We start from the raw sequence: 19,393 nt of genomic DNA on the forward strand, positions 1-19,393 counted from the left end.
CAAAAACCTGCAAACTCGTAGAATCCTTGGATTGAAACATGGACCAAGATGAAGGGTCTAAAATGCAACATAATGTAAGAATTAATCACATGAGGGCTCCATGTATGAAGCATTTTCCCCATAGAAGCATTTTTCCAGTAGCATGTCAGGCCCAGTACAGTGAAACCTGCAGAGTTGGAGCCACAAGATAAAATGCATCAGTTTTTGTTACTCAGGAATAAAGAGCATGGGCTTGGTTCGCTAGTCACAATTATTATGTTATAAAGCAAGAGGGAATATAGAAAGAAAGCAACAGTGTTAAAAGACAGATAATATAGGGAAGAGAAGAGATCCAGAACCATACTGATCCTAGAAAAAACTGGAATCTCTGGATTTTCGATTTAGATTTGTGATACCTTTGATAGGAGCAATGTAAGAATAATCCAAAGATGTTGTAGATAAAGGTGGAATAGGCACTGTGGCCTATCCTGGGAGAGATGATGATGTAGTACTTGAGCTTTTGAGGCCATATCATAAAAAAAGAATCTATGTACTCTCAAAACCTCATGTACTATATTGTCTTACTTGTTGGCCCAGTGGAATGTATCTTGACCTACTAAGACACCACTAAAATGAATATCAACTTAAAATCAATGTACTCACTGTTAGCATCATATCTTCACTTTTCTCCCCCTGTTCCTTGAGATGTCCACTCATGACATCAATTATTTTTTCTGTTTATAACACCAGTGCTGAAATAAACTCCTTCTGACAATCTACCTTACCTAACTCTTTTACCTTTCAGGTCCTTGCCGTATCTCACATTTGTGCTGTCTGATACTTCTTGACTTACCCATTCATTTATATATTGTACTGCTGATTTTTAAACCCAATCTTTTTTTTTATTTTGTGGCACACTTTCATGTTTGTTCAATTCTTGTTGCACACCGAACTTAGACATAGATTCATCAAATTGCAATAAATATAGCGAAGATAGCTCCCATGATAAAAAAGGGGCATGGTTAGGGTAAATTGCAGGCTGCCGCATCACATAGGTAAATACCATGCGTGGCGCTGCATCACTGCATCATATGTAGCGTCACTGCTTGGCGCATTGCGTCAGTGCATGCTGTGTCATTGTATGCTCCTCACATAAATTAGTGCATGGTGCATTATTATTTCCAGTTTATATATAAAGGCTTCCTTCTGCTGCCTCTTTGAGGGTGTGTCGAGGCGTGGGTTAGAGGAGAGGTGGTGAGTAGTGGTCAGTGGATTAGGAGTTAGTTGGTATTGCGATTTCTGAGTGCATTGTCTTGTTCTTAAGTGTTTTTCCTTCTATTTACTTTGATCTTTGTCTTTTGTCTATCTGTGTGGGTGAAAGTTTTTGTTAGTTTGTCCCATTTGTCCATTTGTCCCGTTAGTTTGTGGAGGAGGTGAGTGGGGGAGGTGTGTGCAGGAGGTGAGTGGAGGAGTGAGGAAGTGTGTGGAGGAATGGGGAGATGTGAGGAGGTATGTGGAGGAGGTGAGTGGAGGAGAAAGAAGGTGTGTGGAGGAGGAGTGAGTAGGTGAGTGGAGAAGGGGAAGTTGTGGAGAGGATGGAGCATGAGAGGCATGGGGAGAGAGGAGGGGAAGAGGAAGGAGAGGAGGCAGGAGGATGAGGTCAGGAGTGTTAGGAAAAGGAGGAGTAGGAGTAGGGAGAGGGAAAAGAGTAGAGAGAGGCAGGAGGGAAGGGATAGGAGGAAGCGGGATGGAGAAGGGGATAGGTAGGCGAGGATGGAGGGGGATGGCAGGCTAGGTATAGACAGAGAGGGCAGAGGGGAAGGGAGTTGGCAGGGCAGAGCCGGGGGGGGGGGGGGGAAGAGGAAGGGAGGGGAGAAGGGAGTAGGAGTGAGATTGAGGAAAGGGAGGACACGTCTCTGGAAGCAGAAGGGGTACCCCCTTCTGGCAGCCAGGCAGCAGGATGCCCTTGTCTCAGAACTATCAAATTCAGTGTCCAGGAGAACGAGATGGTCATTGCAGGGTCCTGCATCATTAAGCAATGAAGCAGCCAAGACCTCGAAGACAGCCAAGGGCCAGATATGGTGCAACACAGCCCAGGGCATCACCATGTGCAGCGGAGTCCTATGAAGCAGGGAGCAGGTGGCATACAGGTACTAGGTCATCAAGGATGAAAGCCAAACTGGTGGTGAGAAATAAATATCAAAGGTGCACCGGAAGAGGAGGATCCCCTTGGCCCATTATCCTCACCCCCATGGAGGAGCAACTCGTGGAAAAGCTGGGAACAGACATCTTTGAGAGCATACCTGAGCAGCTGGACATCACATAAACCACAGGTGGTAAGTTCACCTCACCTGTAAATGGGCAGGCTGTAACAGGTGTATACATTATTTGGCAAAAGATGCTCACAATGCTAAGAAGTCAAGTGCTCCTCTGATGTCAAAGGAATAAAAGGATATTAGCTGCCATTGTTACTTATTTTATATTTTTTGTTTCCACAGCTCTCACTCACGAAGCAGCCAGTCCCAGCCAGGAAGCCCCAGGGACCGGCCAGGAAGACCCAGGGACCAGAAGTGCAGCAGTCCTTTTGCACAGGCCCTTCCTCTTGGATGCCCAGCCTCAGGTCAGCTCGGAAAAGGAGGAGCAGCAGCAGGCACAGGCTCAGATGTCATTGGTGATCCTGCAAATCTTGAGTTCACCAAGCCCACTCAATGTCTCCCTCAACCTGTCTGGCTTCATGGAGGAACACAGCCTTGAGTGGCAGCCAATAAATTCTGCAGTACCTCAAGTCAGCATACAACAGCACCAGACTGAAGCATCACATCCTCAGCAGGAGCAGCCCATAAGCCCCATGATGCAACTTATACCACCATCACAGCACTGCCACCAGCACCGGGATCAAGCCCAGCCCAGCACCAAGAAAATCCTCACCACCAGAGGAGGAGTCCAATCACGAGCAGCTGCACCAGCTGGAAAGGAGGCATGGGGTATACCTACAACAAATGCAGACAGAGCTAGTGTGCCTCAGGAGGACTGTCAACAGGCAGAACCAGATCCTATGAGAGCAAACATCTGCTAACACACAGAATGTGATGATGCTGGCCACAGCTATTAACAGCATGATAAATATGCTGACATGGAACCTGCAAAGGATGCCCGAGCCACCAACAGCGTCTTCCCCACCATCAATTGACTCCAAACCCTGAAGCAGTCCCAGGGATGACGGACACCTGAGGGATAGGCCTCCAAAATCCATGCCCCCCCCCCCCCCCCCAGGTGGCAAGCCACAACGTGGCAAAGGGCCATAAGGTAAAATAACTGCTGCTATTGAATCCAAATACGAAGAGTTGTAACAACAATCCTGGGCGGGCCCCTCTACAGAATTGTTATGCCATCTAGATGAAAGAAGCCTGCTGGGCCTGTCCTCACTACAGAGTTGTTGTGCCAGCATACAGAAGGGATGGACTACTGTCAGCCATTGTGGTCCGGCAGCCTTAATCAAAAGCCTTCCTCGATGATCTGCCCATATTCCAATCTCCTTGAAGTGGCCTTCAGTCATGGTCCAGCTGCTGCCTATTCTCATCATGTCTAATCTTCTGCTCTGGCTGCTGGTGTCTCATCTCATCTGAGCTCCTGTTGCTGCTGCCTCGATGTTGCTGGTGTCTCATCCCATCTCAGTTCCTGTTCCTTCTGCCTCCATGCTGCTGGGTTTCCTCATGGTCCTGCTGCCTCCATGCCACTGGGTCTCCTCTTGGTCCTTCTGCCTTCTTGCTATGCTTTTAGTTCTGGTCCTGAAGCCTTCCCTTAAACTCTGCTGCCTTGCCCCTTAGGCTGTCCCCTTGAGTGCATTCTTTCAACATGGACTATCTGGGGCCTTCTCTTGAACTTTGCTGCCTTGCCCCTTAACCTGTCCCCTTGCGTGCACTCCTTCATCATGGACTGTCTAGGGCCTTCACTTGAACTCTGCTGCCTTGACCCTTAACCTGTCCCCTTGAGTGCACTCTTTCAACATGGACTGTCTGGGGCCTTCACTTGTACTCTGCTGTCTTACCCCTTAGGCTGTCTTCTTGAGTGCATTCTTTCAGCATGGACTGTCTGGGGCCTTTTCCTAGCATTCACATAGCAAGGCTGCTATCAGTTACAACTAAGGTGTACTGTAGCTATTGGGGGTTGTCACTTCCATTTTCTATATTCTTAGTTGTAATCATGATTGTGCCAAGAGGATAAGATGCAAAGCCTATATAGGTAATAATGCCAAATACTTCTGGGGGAATTCTGTGCAAAAAAAATTAAAATTCTGCAAAATTTTGCAAACTTTATATTGGTCAAAATAAAAGAAAATTATTCCTTACCTGCTAATTTTCGTTCCTGTAGTACCACGAATCAGTCCAGACAGTAGGCTATGTCCCCCTTCCAGCAGATGGAGTCAGAGAGAAACTTGAAAGGAGCCCCTATATAAGCAGGTGCACCCTCTGCGCACCTTCAGTATTCAGAATATCAAAGCATAGAGAAATCATTGGATGGATCAAGTACACCAGAACTGTGCAATTAGAACAGTGGTAGAAAAAAACAAGCAAACTGTGCAAACAATAAAAAAGAACTTGCAAAGAGAACCATGTAACATTAAGTGTCAGGAATAGATGCACACACAACTAAGAGACAATCCCAACCCCATATAATCTTAGGGAGGGTGTCTGGACTGATCCATGGTACTACAGGAACGAAAATTAGCAGGTAAGGAATAATTTTCTTTTCCCTGTTTGTACCCTGATCAGTCCAGACAGTGGGATGTACCAAAGCTTCCCTATGTAGGGTGGACCCCTGAAAGCCCTGCTCAAATGACTTGGTCGCCAAAAGAGCCAAACCCCGGTGATTGAAGATTTAATCGGTAGTGCCGCGCAAAAGTATGTAGCGATTTCCAGGTAGCAGCACGGCAGATCTCCTGTGGCGATACCGCCTGTCTCTCTGCCCAGGTAGCGGCTTGAGCTCAAAACGAATGAGCCTTAATTCTTGCTGGAGGTGGTCGGCTTGTTCCCACATATGTGGAGACAATCACGTCCTTTAACTACCTAGCAATGGAGGTTTTAGAAGCCTTGCTGCCTTTCTTGGGGCCACTCCAGAGAACGAAGAGGTGGTCCAATAAGCGGAAATCGCTGGTCGCTTCCAAGTAGTGAATGAGAACGTGTTTGACATCAAGGCGGCGGAGCTCTCTGGGGTCTTCCTGTGAGAAGGATGGAAGTTCCACCGACTGATTTACATGGAACGTCGATACCACTTTCAGTAGGAAGGATGGGACTGTGGCAAGGAAATCCTGGAATCCCTGAAACGGAGGTAGGGCTCCCTGCAGTAGAGGGCTTGGAGCTCCGAGATCCTGCGGGCAGATGTAACAGCCCCCAGGAAGACTGTTTTGAGCGTTAAATCCTTAAGCGTAGCACAGTTTAATGGTTCAAAAGGGGGACTGGTCAGGGCCCAGAGTACTAAATTGAGGCTCCAAGAAGGACACAGAGCATGGACCAGAGGTTTCACATGCTTGACCCCCTTCAGGAACCGAACTATGTCCAGATGAGAGGACAGAGGGGCCCCGTCCAGATGTCTGATGAGAGAACCGAGGGCTGCCACCTGCACTCTGAGAGAATTGTAGGCCAAACCCTTTTCCAGACCCCGCTGCAGGAAGGACAGGATTTGAGCTATTGAAGCGTGTCGAGGAGCCAAGTTTATAGACTCACACCAGGCCTCAAAAACTTTCCATACTCTGATGTAGGAGAGGGACGTTGATGTCTTTCTAGCCTTGAGGAGGGTTGAGATGACACCCTTCTGGTAACTTTGTCTTCTTAACCTGTGCCTCTCAAAAGCCAGGCTGCAAGTCAGAAGCGATCTGCCCTGTCGAAAAATACTGGACCCTGCCGCAGGAGGTTCAGAAGATGCCCCAAGCGAAGAGGGCCGTCCACTTTGATCAGATCCGCAAACCACGGTCTCTGTGGCCATTCGGGCGCTACCAGTATTATGGGTCCCTGATGGCTATATATTCTTCGGATTACCTTTCCCACCAGGGGCCATGGCAGAAACACTTAGAGCAGGAGATGGCGAGGCCATGTTAGGACCAGGGCATCCACTCCTTCCGCACCGTATTCTCTACTGCGACTGAAGAAGCGCGGGGCCTTCGCATTCCTTTGCATGGCCATGAGGTCCATGTGGGGGGTTCCCCACCGATAGAAAAGAAGATTCATCACAACCTCCGAGAGTTCCTACTCTTCGGGATCTATGTGCTGTCTGCTTAGGAAATGTGCTTGCACATTGTCCACCCCTGCTATGTGGGACGCTGCCAGGTGGGAGAGATGGCGCTCCGCCCATGTCATGAGCATGTCCGCTTCCAGAGAGACGTGACGGCTCCTCGTCCCTCCTTGACGATTGATGTACGTTACTGTGGTCGCGTTGTCAGAGAGAATCCTCACGGCCCAATGGTGAACAAGGGGGAGGAAACGCTTCAACGCCAGGCGGACTGCTCTGGTTTCCACATGATTTATCGGCCAAGATGCCTGAACAGACGTCCACTGCCCCTGGGTCAATTGCTGTTGACACACGGCCCCCATCCCAAGAGGCTGGCGTCCGTGGTGACGATTACCTACTGAGGGACATCCAGGTCCACTCCCTTCAGCAAGTGGTCCTGACTGAGCCACCACACCAGACTATCCTTGGCAAGATCCGATTAGGGCAGGATGGCCTGAAACTCCTGTGACACCAGTTTCCAGTGGGAGAGTAAAGCTCTCTGCAATGGTTGCATATGCGCAAAGGCCCAAGGAACTAAATCGATAGTTGAAGTCATTGAGCCCAGAAGTTGGAGATAGTCCCATGCCAATGGTAATGGCAGGCAACTGAAGCTCTATACCTGAGCGATGAGGGACTGGACCCGATCCCGGTGAAGAAACACCTTGCCCACGCTGGTGTCGAAGTGTGCTCCCAAGAAGTCAAGAGATTGTAAAGGAGTGAGGCTGCTCTTGGCGAAATTGACCACCCATCCCAGGGAGTGGAGAAGCTGTAGAACTTTCTCGATGGCCTGTAGAAATAGGTCCCTGGTCTTTGCCTGAATGAGCCAGTCTTCCAGGTAGGGATGGACCAGAATTCCCTCCCTCCATAGGGCCGCCGCCAGCACCACCATGACCTTGGTGAAGGTGCGGGGAGCAGTTGCGAGTCCGAAGGGTAGAGCCTTGAACTGGAAATTTTGTCCCAGTATCTTGAAGTGCAAAAAACGCTGATGCTCCTGGCAGATTGAAAGATGGAGATAAGCCTCCGTCAGATCCAAGGAAGCCAGTAACTCCCCCCTGTGAACTGCCGCAATGACGGACCACAACGTTTCCATCCTGAAATGAGGGACTTTGAGGGCTCTGTTGACCATCTTGAGATCGAGGATTGGGCGGAAGGATCCTTCCTTTTTGGGAACCATGAAGTAAATGGAATAATGGCCTGATCCTTGCTCCTCTAGTGGGACCAGAGAAATGGCTCCCAGAGCTAAAAGCCTGTCTAGCATCTGATGCATGATGAGTTGCTTCATTGCTGGTCCACACGGGGAGAACAGGAACCTTTCTCTTAAAGGACGAGAACATTCTAAAGCGTAGCTGTGCTTTATAATATCCAGGACTCAGTGATCCAACGTGATCTTGACCCACTCCTCATAGAATAGACGAAGACGTCCCCCTATCCTGGGCGTTGAGGAGTGGCCTGGCACAGCTTCATTGCGAAGACTTGGACGAAACCCCCTGGGAGGGATTATCTTGGGCAGGTCTGCAACCTCGAAAGAATTGTGACCAGGACTGGGACCGAGTCGAAGGCTGCTTCTGAGAGGCCGGCCGAGACTGGCAAAAATGTCGTTGACTCCTGAAGCGACTTCTTGAAGAGCTGAATGACCTGAAATTCTGTGGTCGATCCTCAGGCAACTTATGCACCTTATTGTCCCCGAGGGACTTAATGATCTGCTCCAGGTCTTCTCCAAAGAGCAACTTCCATTTAAAAGGTAGAGATCCTAGCTGCTGCTTGGATGAAGAATCCGCTGACCAATTGCAAAGCCAAAGGAGGCGTCGAGCAGATACCGCAAAGACCATTGATCTAGCCAAAACTAGGAGGAGGTCGTACAGCACATCTGCCCCATAAGCTATGACAGACTCCAAACGCTTCGCCTGCTGCGCCTCCTCTGGAGGCAACTCTTGCACACTGAATGGTTGTTGACACCAGCGTAGTCCCGCACGCTGCATGAGAGAACTGCAGAAGCGGCCCTGACCCCCAGGGCAGACATCTCAAAAATCCGCTTGAGGTAGACCTCGAGCTTCCGATCTTGGAGATACTGGAGAGCAGCTCCACCTATGACCGGAATAGTCATCCATTTAGTGACCACCATCACTGACAAGTCTATCTTGGGTACCTTGAGGAGCTCGAGGTACTCATCAGGGAGGGGATAGAGTTTGTCCATAGCTCTGCCCACTCTGAGAGTGGAATCAGGGGTGTCCCATTCCCTGGACAACAACTGGAGAAGCATCTCGTGGAAAGGAAAAGTCCTTGCTGGTGGGCGTAGCCCTGCCAGTATGGGATCCCCCTTCTTAGGTGCAGTACTGGTTCCAGGAGTATCCTCCAGAGCATCGATATTTAATTCCCTAAGGACATGGGGAATTAGAGAATCCAATTCTTCCCTTTAGAAAAGAAGCAGGACCCTAGGGTCATCTCCCTCGACCTATATGGGTGCCCCCTGATCATCCAAATTAGGATCAGGTAAGGTAGGCAGCAGAGGGTCCTGAAACACAGGAGCCAGAACACTGGGCTGTGGGGCCAGATGGACCCTGAAGGACCCCGGGGCAGTCTCAGACCCCGTGTTATTGCCAGGGAGCTCTAATCTGATCTGCTTGGGAGGTGGTGGTCCGGGAACTGGCTCTTGCTGCTGCCCCAGCCGGGCTAGATAGGTGCTGTGGAGGAGAAGAACAAAATCCATTGAAAACAGCCCAGGACGAGGGGGGAGGGGACCCATGGGAAGGGGGTCAGGAGGAGCTCTGACAAGGCCCCCAAGGCTGCAGAGAAATCCGGAGGGTCAACGGGGGTGAGAAGAGGCAGAGACAGTGAAAATCCGGGCTCTGAATTCCCCGCGGGCTGCGCTGGAGCAGCCGGTTCAGAAAACAAAATGGCCACCGTTCCTACGCTAGACGGGAATGGGGATGCCCCCCCGGAGGCCGGCGCGACTGCGAACTCGCTGCCGATCGAGTAGCTGGGCTCGAGGAACCCTCCCCACCAGGGAGGCACCTGAAGCAAAAGCCTTCTCTGGAGAGCCTCGACCCGGGCTCTACACAGGCACCATATCGCGAGAATCATAGCATGGGGGGAGGGAGGCAGGCTGTCTGGCAAAAACAGAAACACCCCCAAAGGCAGCCGAGAGCGGGAATAAACTTCCGCTCAAATACCAACGACTTGAAAAAACTCCCTCTGAAATCTCCTCCTATTTGTCTTTTTATTTATTTATTTATTTTTGTGCAGAGGAATGTCGCCTCTCTGCTAGCGCTGCCCCGAGGCAAACGGCTTCTCAGGGCAGCGTGTTGTTGGAAGAAGGGGGAGAGGTTGGACCACCAACTATCACCCCAGAAAGTGACCGAAAAACATTCAGACCTGAGAATAAAAACATACAGAACTTACCCTGAATAGCAAAAAACAAGACCAAAATAGGGAAACAGTTCTGCCTGCAAGTCTGCTAGTGTCCCGGCACCGCGGGCACTGACTAACTTCTTTCAGTCAGAATTTTTTTTTTTTTAATTCAACTTGATCCAACCAAGAGAAGAACAAAAGCCAACAAGAAAGAAGAAAGCTAGTGTTCTAAAACCAGAAATAAGAAAGGAGAGGACCGCAGGTTCTAAACCTCACATCTGCTGGAGTCAGAGGAATACTGAAGGGACGCAGAGGGTGCACCTGCTTATATAGGGGCTCCTTTCAAATTTCTCTCTGACTCCATCTGCTGGAAGGGGGACATAACCCATTGTCTGGACTGATCCGGGTACGTACATGGAACACAATTTACATGACAGTCTTTAAGTAATTACATTTTAAATGAATACAGAAAAAAGTTATTACTTATAGATGCAGAATATTAAATATTTTGAGCAGAATTTCCCTAGAAATTCACTTAAGAGTGTCTCTTTACTCGCTCTCCCTACTCCCCTGGCCACTCTGCCTTCTCAGGCCCCAACTCCTCCACCTGCCAGTATCTCTCCCCTCCACCTCTGGCTCAACCCCTTTCACTCTATTGCCAGTCCCAGAGTTTGACCCCGTTCTCAGTACTGCCCTCACACAGGCTCCCTCTGTCACTCCCTCTCTCACACACATTCTCCCTCTCTCTAATACACATACACACACCCTCATAAAGGCTCCCTCACTCTCGCACACACACATATCCCCTTTTTCATACACACGAGCTCCCAATCTCTCACACACAAACACACTCCTTCACAATCTCCTCATATAGGCTCCCTCACTCTCGCACACACACATATCCCCTTTTTCATACACAAGAGCTCCCAATCTCTCACACACATACACACCCCTTCACAATCTCCTCATATTGGCTCCCTTTCTCTGAAACCCACACTCAAGCATCGCCCTGCTCTTTTACTTCTCATGCTTTCTCTCACTCTCTCCTCCCCCACAATCCCTCCCCTCATGTAGGCTCCCTCTCTCTGAAACGCACACTCAAGCATCTCTCCCCTCTCTTACCTCCCATGCTCTCTCTCACACCCTCCTGCTCTCTCTCACCCTCTCCTCCCCCACACCCCATCCCCTCATATAGGCTCCCTCTCTCTGAAACCCACACTCAAGCATTCCCCCCCCTGCTAACTTACCTCTCTCTCTCACACCATCCCCTCCCCCCTTTCTCACACACACGCACACACAGACACACACACATTCTCTCTCACTGGGGTCTTCCATCTTCGCCACGAGTGGAGCACACTCCGTTCGTGGCACACGGGGGCCTTCCTTCTTTGCCGCGAGCGGAGCACACTCCGTTCGCAGCACACGGGGGCCTTCTTTCTTCGCCGCGAATGGAGAGCGTCCCGCAGCACATGCGGGACGTGCTCATTCGTGGCATGCCGGGGTATCTGCTATTTTCTGCGCAGAATTTGGAAATTCTGCACAGAAAATGGCAATTTTGCAGTAGTGCAGAATTCCCCCAGGACTACATTTCAAACAATGTATGTACAGGTCTACACAGAATGTACTGTTCATAAAATGTGAAATGCTTTGTGCTATTTGCTATCTGGTCCTTGCAGAATGTGATTACCTTGTGCGGGGACAAATGGGGGATCCGGGGGGGAGATCAGGAACTATATCTATTTGTAATCCATGACATAGAGCGATATTATGGAAGACACAGCAAAGCAGCACTATATCTGCAACTTTGGGTGGAGCATACATTAAAGCTCAACCCATCTTGTCCAAACAGTGAAAGTGACTTTTGAGAACTCCGAAGGTGCGTTCAATGACACAGCAGGTAGCACATAAGGCCTCATTGTACCTCATCTCTGCTGGTGTATTGGGAATGGCAACTGGGGTAAGATGCCAGGTCCTGCAACTGTACCCAGAATCTCCTGTAGCAATGACAGATTTAAGCCATCAATCATAGCATTGTCACTTGCTGATCTGGCTGGCAAACCACAGCATCCTATACGACTGTATAAGGTAGCCTGTACCTTTCCCTAAGGCTTAAATGCTGATTGCCTAGCCTAAGTGCATATCACATTGTTCTGGGGCAGTATATGTGCAGGACAGCAGTTGGCCAAAACAGCTCAGCTCTTCAGCACTACTAAATCACATCTGGGTATTCCAACAATTGCATGCCAGGCCCTCTAAACTGGGCTAAGGCAGCTGGTATGTAGCAGGCTGCCACCCTTGAAGCAATACAGATGAGCGGCCACACCTGTGTTACCTGTCAAAACGGTACCTCATGGTGTGAATGTGAATATCCCTGCCGGCTGTACAGTATGTTCTCCATAGAAACCAATTTGTGAGGCCCGACACAGAGAATATGCCAGGCCACCAACATACACAGGACACTACTTCTGGTTGAGGTGTGTGAGGGTCAAGACAAAGTATGGTGAGCAATGTGGATGACGCCTCACTAACTGGCCACATGCTATCATGCAGTACCAGCAGTGTGGACACTTCAGTCTTGTCAGTAACCAGTGAGATTGAAATAACTCCCAATGTGATGATAGGAACAAGGCCATTTTGCAAATAAAACCGTTACAAGTGGTTAGTGCCTGCCCACACATCAAGCTTTAGGACCGGTGCATTGGTTGCCCTCACAAGATTTGCAGGCCTCTGCAGCATGGGGAGGAAAAACCAGGCCCTGGGGCAATGGTCTGAAGATTAAATTGTACAAGCCACTTGTTATGGCAGCAATGTTTTTCATCCCCCCCCCAGCCATCCCCCATGCCTCTGCCGTTTTCCACAAACACATAGCTAGAGATGGAATATAGAAAGAAGTGTCTCTCTTACCTATGGAGCCAACCGTCACCATACAGGCCATCTTCAAAATTTTCAAAGAGCCCTTATTGGCTAAGTATAAAGGAATTGTGTGTGGCTCCCGGGTACCTGGCCACCACATCGAGGATGCACATTTGAACGTCACACAGACCACTTGCACATTGATGGAGTAGAAGATCTTTATCTTGCAGTACATCTCCTCCCCGTCATGGGTTGGAATGATGACCACGTGCAGGGGCGGCTTGCCCTAGCAGGAAGGGTGGGGCTAGGATTATGTGTAAAGCTGTAAGGTTCACCTATGACACTTAATTCCCTTGCACCAGCCCTGGCTGCACTAGTTCCATAAGAGAAAGCAGGATTCCATCTGGAGCTGTGCTGCTTTGGGTTAGTGGCTCTCCCCAGACTTGGCCAGGGCTTAATTTTCTCTTTTTATAAGCCCAGGAAATTGTGTCGATCACTGCTGGTTCCCCCTCCCCTGGAGTCAGTAGGTAGAGCACAGCCTGGGAGGCATAAAAGCAGCAGACTGTGCAGCCTGCAGTCACTGCAAATTCACTAGCGTGGTGGGAGGGTTACAAAGATGTGGAGGCAAGCTACAGGCACAGGAAGGAAGGGGGTAAGCCAGGAAAAAGTGCCTATGCAGTGCTGGGGAGGCTTCTGTCTGAGGTGACTGCACTGGGCTCTGAGAGAAGCAGCTGGCTGTGGAACCAGTGAGTCTCTTAGAGAATGGGATTGGGAAAGGGAGGGGGATGCTGCAGAATGGGGAAGGGCTGGCAGCAAGCAAGAACGTTACACCATGATGCAGCAGTGCTGGACTGGGGACACTCTCTGTGTAAGCAATGCAAAAGTAACATGTCGGAGAGAGTGCATGTGTGTCTGTGTCAGAGAAAATGAGAGAGAAACACACACCCATACTCATTTTGTGAGAGTTTGTGTGTAGGTGTCTTTCTCTCTGACATACAGTGTGTTTTGGGGTCTGAGAAAGCATATGTGTCTTTGTGGGTGTCAATGTGTATGTGCCAATAAAGTTTCTGCAATCTAAGAATCTGTTTGTGACTGAGCATGTGCGTGTCTGACACTGGCTGGCAGTTTCATTACTTGCAACTGATTCAAGAACCAGACTGAGAGTCCAAGATATATCTCTATAAGAGAGATAAGCAAATGTGTAGGGGGCCCAACCAATTTGCATGAATAGAACTGGGGCTGCAGCTCTGCTCACCACTGATCTAGAATGTCCTCAACTTCTTAGTTATTTAGGAAAGATGAAGTTTATTTTAAATATTTTAGCTCAATGCAACTAGGTTCCAGGGTTTACTTGGCTTGCTTTTGGGACCTGTTGACACATGTGCTACAGGGAAAGTGCATGAGGGCGATAGTTACCCCATGGGCCAGTTTTGAAATAATCCCCCAGGCTGATTTTTTCCTGCAATCCACCCCTGGCCACATGAATGCAGTCAGTAGCTCCCAGAACATTGGGAAAGTATGTGAAGGCATAAAAGCCTCTCTTTAAGTCCATCAAGTCCTGCCTGTCCCAAGGAAATGCTTCATAGTGATTAATGCGGTCAGAGACTGCTGTGATGACCTAGTCCAGACAGCGGGAAAAAGTGGTTTGGGACTAATCCCGCCATGATCCCTACTGTTGTTTGGAAGGAGCCACTTGCCATGAAATGCAGGCTGGCCTACAGTTTGGTGAAGGTGAGCACAGCATGGGATCTTGCGGTCACCAGATCCAAATCCCCTCGGATTTCTTCATATAATGCCAGGATAGCCCGAGAGCTGAGGCGATACCTGCAAACCACATAGTCTTCTGGCATGCCCAGCAAGGATGTTCGTGGAGGAAAGATGCGCTCCCTGTATCTCCTCGCCCGTGGCCGCCTGCGTGCCAGGCACTGTTCTGGAACTCGACCTTATGGGGCCTGTGCCACTGCCTGTGGTGCAGGGGCTTCCCTAGGAGGGCTTTGAACTGGCCTCGCCTGTTCTTGAGGTTGTTTAGTTCTGCTGGTTGTCATCTGTGGCAAACCTCCTAAAGCATCCAGTATCCCCCCCAACTATTAAACTTGCCACAAACATTATGACTTTAGGAAGCTAGACCAGGTAAGAACGGATGTTTTTATTGGAGCAGGAAGATTTGGTAGGTGTGTCTGTAATCATCCCTTTTTTTATCGCATGTGCGTAGCCGCGCGTATCTTATAAAATCCGAGGTCGGCGCGCGCAAGGGGGTGCACATTTGTGCACCTTGCACGCGCCGAGCCCTGCTCGCGCTGCCCGTACCCGCCGGAGCAGCCTCGGAGGGAACTTTCCTTCCACCCCCCGCACCTTCCACTCCCTTCCCCCTACCTAAGCCACCCCCCCTACCTTTATTCGAAAAGTTACGCCTGCCTCCGGGCAGTAGTAACTTACATGCGCCGGCTGTCTGCTGGTGCAGCAGGCCCCGACACAGGCCACTGTGTCAGGACACTTGGCCACGCCCCCGGACCACCCACACGCCCCCCCTGAACACGCCCCCCGAGCCGACACCACACCCCCTGGCCACACCCCCGACCACCCCTTTTTGCAAGCCCCGGGACTTACGTGCGTCCCGGGGCTTGCGCGCGCCGCCGAGCCTATGCAAAATAGGCTCGGCGCGTGCAGGGGCATTTTAAAAGGGTTACGCGCGTACCTTATGTGCGTAACCCTTTTAAAATCCGGCCCACATTGTTTAAGTTTTGCTGTCACAAAATATTTTTAAACCCAGTACAAAAGCCACCCTGCTGGTGGGTATGTTCTGCATACAAGAAAATTAATTATTCACCAGAAAAAGCCCAAATTAGCCAACATTATATACCCAAAAAATCCAAAATTAGCCAAATTTGCCAACTTTGGTGCCCCTGGCTTGCTTTTCTGGCTCAGTGTGTCATGTTTTTCTTATTCATTGGGCTTCTCTCTGTTCCTTTTTTAGTTTTCCTTCTCTGGTGTCTTCTATCCTTCTTCTGTCTCTTTTCTTCAGAATGGAGTGTTTTGATACGTTTCTTCCTTCAGTTTTTTTGTTCTCCTCATTCCTCCTTCTCTCTCTCCTACTCTCTTTCTCTGATTCGTCATTCCATTCTCCTCTGTTATCTCCAAGGATTTCCCCACCCCCAAATGCAAAGTCTTCTCTCTCTTAACCCCCTCCATTCCCATCTCTCTTCTTTTCCAGTCCTCTTTCTCTCTCATCCTCCCTCATCACAGGTCCTTTCTATCCATCGGTGTTCTCTCTCTCACTCCCTTATCTAGTGCTCTTGCTTCTTCTTCCTGAGCCACCCCATCTCTGCATCTCTTCCCCTATTCCATGTGCCCTTTCATTCTCTATTCCTTAGTCATTTCTCCATCTCCATCTTCCCAGCACTTGAGCCTCTTTCTCTCTTTCTTTAATCTGGGTTCTCTTTCCCTCTCCATCACCATGCCCTTTATTCAAGGTCGTTTGTTGCTTCTTCCTTGGTCTCTAGTTCTCTCACTCTCTCGCTCTCTCCTTTCTCCTGCCCCCTCCTGGTTTTTCCCACTTCTCCTTCATACCCATTCCTCTTTACCTCTCTCTTTCTCCCTCCCTTCCCCCTGGCTTGTCCTCCCAATCCTCTCCCTGCCCCCAGCCACCAGAAGCAGCAGTGCTTAATTTTATATCCTGACAGCATTCATATCCTCTTTTCTCTTCCTCCAACATTCACTTTTTGCATTGCACCCACCCCCCCCAAAAAAAATAAATTTCCCCCCTTCTCCCCTCACATCCCTTTCAGCATTCACTCCCCTTCTCTTCCTACAAAGCATTCGTGCCTGACTGGGTGACTCTGTCCCCTGCTGTCAGTTGTCCCAAGTGCCTGCAGCACAGACCTCTAAGATCTGGGCAGGCACGCGTCAGGCATACAAAGCACAGCAGAGAAGAGTCCTCTACTCCAGACTGCAGATGGGGGTGGGGAGTGGACAAACGGGGAGAGGCTGGAGCAGGCAACAGAGTCACTTTTCTGCTATTAACTACTGCTGTGTGGGCTGCCTGCTCCTGCCGCTCTCCTCCAGTCTTCCTCAGAGCTCTCTGGTTGCTATGGAGATAGGAGGGCATGGTTGGAGCAGCGAGCAAGACATATGAAGCACTGTCCCATGGAGCAGTGTTTCCCAACAAGGATGACACGGCACACCTAATCAGGTGTGCCATGGATAAGTCACCACTGCCTGATGCTCATATCCAAACCAGCACCCGGGCTCTGCTCTCAGCACCTTGTGGCAACGAGAGACAGCAGCAGTGGCTCCTAAACATGCAGGAGCTCCTTCTGAGAACATTTGCAATCTTCAAGCCTCATCTTCCTAGTTAAGCATGACCTCAGATGATGATAATTAATGGGTACCATGCAGGGCCATGCTTTGTACAGTACATAGATTGCACATTGCACCTTCTCAGCTTCCCTGTTTTTGAGTCCTTCCAGCCTGTGTCTTACCCTCGGGATGAGTGAGACAGGGAGAGTGTACTGCACAGAGTATTGGACGTGACTCATTCTGAGTGCAGGGAGCAGCAGCAGCAGTAAAGGAAATCTGGCGGCCAGATGCAGCAGCCGAAGGAATTAACTGAGCCGATTTTTCCCCTTCTTCTGCCCTTATGTATGGGGGGGAGCTAGTCCTGTGTGACGAGCTCCTGTTTGTCTCTGCCCCTCTCTTCCCTAGGGCTTTTAATGCTTCCTAGCTCTTCTTTTGGTCATGAGTCCTCTCCGTGTTCGTACTGCCTGCTCCGTGCAGGCAGATGTGCCACACAACATTTTTGTTAATGTAGGTGCGCCTTGGGCTTGAAAAGATTGGGGAACGCTGCCGTAGGGTCAGAGCATGAACCCAGGGAGAAAAATCATTCTGAGCTGCCAGCACTGCAGCACAGGAAGAACTTCCCCCAGGCACACCAGTATAGTTCAGCTCGCTGGTTCAGAAGCATTGCCAGGATTGTTACCCCTTGACTCTCTTTTTGACCTTGATAACACTGCACTTCAGTACAAAATCTCTACTTAAATGCAACTAAAATATATCTGCAGCTCCCCCATGCTTGGTCCCCACGTTCAGACAGTGCTGACATCAAACACGCTTACAGTTTTTTAGACTTAGAGAGCTGAAACTACCTGATAAAATCAAGAAACTTCTGGCATTTTATTAATACCTTTACAAAAATTCAAAGACTTCCAAAGTGATTCATGTGCAGACTCCCCATGCTTTTAATATTCTCCTATCTGCAAGATAAAGTGCTTTGTGCTTCTTTTCTGTCAGTTTTCCTACTGAAAAAAATCCCTTCTCTAACTGAACATAGAATTTTAAAATATTTTCTCAGTGCTGAAGCCTTATGTCTAACTACCTGATTGGAAAAAGTAGCATTCCCTACAGTTATAAGGAGACCATGCTTATTAATGAGAAGTACTAGTGACCAAGAGTTAACACTGTTCAGTGACCTCCGCTTTGTAGAAAAATGTACAATTCATCCACCAGTGTTATAAACATGACTCTAAACCCAACTCCCCCCCACCATAATTCCACATAAGCTTTTACCATGGCTGAACGAGGAGGATTGCAACATAACTGATGTAATCAGAGAATATGTGATTAATTTAAAATAACTGTTCTTAACAATTTTCATCAGTTAATATCCCCTGATTCTAAACTAGGGTGGACCCAGAAAACAAATTGGAAGCCGATCCAGTTGGCTGTGCAGCAGTGAAGAAAACAGAGATCGGTGTATATGAAATGCCCTTTATTGAAAAATGCCCGACTCTGGCCGAGTTTCGTTCTTTAGTCAAGAGCTGCCTCAGGGGCAATGGATGTTAGCAGGGCTTATCACGTGCCTGCGAAATTGATGTAATCGGAATAGCGTATCCAAAAAAATTAAACTTTTCGTTCTTATTCTGGTGATGCACACATCTGTATGTTATAGCATATGATTATGCAGTACGGCATGGGGTATCAAAGCCACCTAATACAATTGTTCCTGCAGCTGGTGTCATGACCAATTCAGCCGCTGAGAAACAAGTCATGATTAGCACCAAATTAGCAGTAATACAGTGAGTCACAAAACAGATCAAGCTAGTATACAGAATTAATGGTATTTATTTTATTTATTTATTTAACATTTTTTATATACCGAAATTCTAGCAACAATGTTGCTAATCATTTCGGTTTACATATAACATTGGAGTCAAGAGGTACCTGAAGATGAGAATTTAAGAGTCTTTTTCGCTTTTTGTTAAGTAAGCATTCCAAAATGAAACTACTTCAAACCTAATTTTATCTGCTGTGTGAATCTATAACTTTTTGTTCAGTGACGGTTTTGGATAGGAAGAAATCTGATTACAGAATCAGTGATATTTGAGAGATGTGGTATCATGGTTTCATTTTCCAGAAGAACTAAAGACAAAGCCATAGATGACAGTGCAGCTGGCACTTTCCAGATATCAAGAATTAAGTTATTAAGATATGCCATAGGAAAGGTACTTGAATACTAGTAGTTTCATTCCTACAAACATTTAGAGCTATTGGTCCTCTATCCCTACCCTTCCCAAAAGTTACAACACTTGCTAGGACCCCCAAACCAGCCCACTATTCCTCCACTTGCTAGACCTGTAACCTCCCTCAGCCTTCAGAGACAGACTGGGGCCTCTAGGACAACCCTATAATGGAATATTACAGGACTCTTGTGTGATCTTACTTTGTGTTTTTTCAATGCGCATAACTCACCAATTTGCCATTGATGAATTGTTGATTCTGTATCAATGGACTCTAGGATGCTAATAATGATGTCCAGAGTCTGCAATCCAGATCCATTTTGAACTTCTCCTGCATCAGAAGTTTATTAAGTTTTCATAAATGCAGAATAAGCTTAAGCCCCTTAGTCTTCTTGGAAATGAGGAAGGAACCGCAATAATATCCCTGGCCTTGTTCT

Source organism: Rhinatrema bivittatum, chromosome 8 (assembly GCF_901001135.1).
Source record: "Rhinatrema bivittatum chromosome 8, aRhiBiv1.1, whole genome shotgun sequence".
In the NCBI taxonomy this organism is placed as follows: domain Eukaryota; kingdom Metazoa; phylum Chordata; class Amphibia; order Gymnophiona; family Rhinatrematidae; genus Rhinatrema; species Rhinatrema bivittatum.